A 2,725-nucleotide genomic window follows, 5' to 3' on the forward strand; every position below is an offset into this window, starting at 1 on the left:
TCATCACATGCATACCTGACAGTGAAACATGAAAAAATACCTTTCTAGTTATTATAATCTTTAGATGTTAGCAACAAATCCTGTAATTCTCAAAGGTGATACAGGCATCAAAAATCCCCATTGCATTAGGTAAGGTGTTAACCTATCACTTATTGTTCATGTGCTAGCTTTGTCATTTATAGGCAACAATGAATTTGACAGTGGGGTTGAGAAATCTATAAGGTAGACTATTGTCCTGTGGGGGCAACAGAAAATTCTGGTTTAGTTAGTATCTCTTGACTTGAGCATTAAAATACCTTTAAATTGGGTGCTATCTATGAAACCTTAAGTCCTAAGATGTTGGTTTAGTTTTTTTCCCTATATTCTTGTTCTCTCTTTTAGGCAACAACATCCCGTCTGCGCTCACGGCAGCAAAAGCAGGCTGTTCCCAGCCAGGCAGCAGAGCCCTGTTCCCGCAGGAGGCTCTCCTGAGCCCCTTCCCCACTGTGCACACAGCACTTCTCCTGCCCGCCCAGAGCACTCTTGGCACAGCAGAGCACAAGCTGGCCGGCTCTGGGCTCAGCACACCCCAAACACAGGTGCAGGAGGACACAGCGGCTGTTTTGCAGCCATGGCCCAAAGAGATGGGAAGGGTGCCCTGCCTCTGGTCTCGCTTGGTTGGGTTGCTGACTGGGCCTGAGGAAGGGGCTGCCCGATTCCTGGCCTGTGGGGAGAGCAGAGCCGCCCAGCATGCAGGCACTGCCTGACAGTGCTGCGGCCACTGGGACGGTCACGCCTCTGAGTCTCAGCTGCTTCTGCTACTCCATTTGCTTTTAGGCACACCCAAAGCTCACTGCCAGGCCACGATGGGGTCTGGTTCTGCCCTCTTCCTGTCCCTGTGTAGGGATGGAGAATTGCTGTGCTTTCAGGAAGATCTTTGTGGAGCCTTCCGGCATTGCAAGCTCCTTTGCCCTCGGTGGATTCTTGCCATGGAATCCCTCACGGCTGGGTTCAGAGCATATTCAGGTTGGCTCTTCTAAAACCCAGGGACCTTTAACTCCACGCTGCTGTGCAACTGGAGCAGCAGGACAGGGACCTTTGCAGCCTGAGCTGCCCTTGTTCCTCTCTGGCCCTGCACAGAACACAGCTGGGAGGAGAATGGCAGCAGGGCCCTGCGTGTCCCCGGACTCAGGTTTTGCACCGCTTCAGCTCCACAGAGACACGGCTCAAGTGAAAAACCCAAACTGTTTATTAAGAGTAAGCGAAGCAAAGGGGTGAGCAGGGAGACAAAAAAAGCGAGTGGGCAGGGCCTGAGAGCTGTCAACAGGGAGACAGATGGCAGGAGCTCCTGGAGCTTCCCACAAGCTCAGCTCTGAGCAGCAAGAGCTGTGCCTGGAGCTCCAGCTGGTCCATCCTGCTTTGCAGGTTCTCCCACCTTCAGTGGGAGCTGGAAATCGCCAATGGACGCCGATGGTACATCTGATCCAGCAGAGGAACGAAGTCCTGCACATCTTCTCTTGAAAGCCAGCTGAATCAGGACGCTGATGCAGGATGGGCTCTCATCTTCCCTGAGGGCTTGGAGAGCTGGAAGAGAGAGGAGCAGAGCCAGGGTCAGAGGCCAGATTGAGGGAATCCGAGGAGAGCCTCCTGCCAGGGCCATCCCAGCCGGCTCTTGCCATGGCTTCGGCCGGAAGGTGCTGCCCACAGATCCCCCACGTTTCCCTGACAGCTCTCCGGGCTCTCCCACCGCCACCCCTCGTCCACACGGGAAGCAGAGCCCTCCGCAGCCCGGGCACGGATTGTAGCTCCGGGGCCAGGATTTGCAGTTGCCCCCGGCGGCCCCCGCCGCCACGCGGCTGCCCTGACTCACCCTCGCTGAGGACCTGGAGCTCCTCCTTCTGCCCCTTCACGAGCACTCCGGCCAGCCCTGGGAAGACAGAGCCTCTGGCAGCCCCAGGCGGCACAGCTGCGCGCCACGGGCGCTGCCAGCCCTGCGGCCGCACGCCCTCCTCCCGGGCAGAGCTCCTGCCGCGCCCCTGCCTCACGCTGCCGCCGAGGGCACGGCTGCGGCAGGGCAGACCTCGCCGAGGGTGGGCGGGGCTGCAGCGGCCCGGGCTCGGCTCCCGCTGCCAGGGCAGCAGCCGGGCCGGGGGCAGGGAGGGGCGCCGGGCTCACCGATGATCCTGACGGCCGCCCCTTGCACGGGCCTCTGCGGGCTCCGCAGGCGCGGCAGGGCCCAGCGCAGGTGCTCGGCCGCTCGGCTCTCGTCCTGCAGCAGCTGCGGGGAGCGCCGGGAGGGAAGGCTCAGCGCGGGCTCTGCGCCTCGGCCAGCCCAGCTGGCCCACAAGGCCCGGGCCAGGGAGCAGCGTGCGGGCCCGGGTGCGGCACTGGGCAGGTGCACAGCTGCCAGCCTCCCGCTATGAGCACCGGGGCAGGGGACATCTCCAGCCTGCAGCTGGGGCTCCCGGGCTGTCCTTACCAGGCGCTCGGCGAACTTCATCTGCTGCCCCTTCAGCAGTAGCTGCTCGAGATCCCTCATCCTCAGGAAGCGTGCCGCACGAAGCAGGGCATTGCGAGAGGACTGGAGAGTAGCAGAGAGCCGCAGGTGGCACCAGAGCCCGGGGCACCGCAGCCGGGTCCCTGTGCCCAAGCCAGGGGAGGACTGGAGCCCGCGAGGCGCCAGGACAGGAGGCGGCCGAGCCCCATGCCAGGGATGCGGCAGCATCACACAAAACCTCACCTTAGC

The 2,725-nt window shown here is 61.1% G+C and overlaps 1 long non-coding RNA gene across 1 annotated transcript; it reads right to left on the reverse strand.

Annotated features, from left to right (window-relative positions):
* Positions 1-1,205: 1,205 nt before the first annotated feature.
* Positions 1,206-1,990, reverse strand: LOC108961187 (uncharacterized). Its single transcript, XR_001989362.3, has 2 exons — positions 1,850-1,990; positions 1,206-1,563 (listed from the first exon to the last, which is right to left on the reverse strand). It is a non-coding gene; the product is annotated as an uncharacterized LOC108961187 (long non-coding RNA).
* Positions 1,991-2,725: the final 735 nt, after the last annotated feature.

This window comes from Serinus canaria, chromosome 4, assembly GCF_022539315.1.
Source record: "Serinus canaria isolate serCan28SL12 chromosome 4, serCan2020, whole genome shotgun sequence".
NCBI lineage: Eukaryota > Metazoa > Chordata > Aves > Passeriformes > Fringillidae > Serinus > Serinus canaria.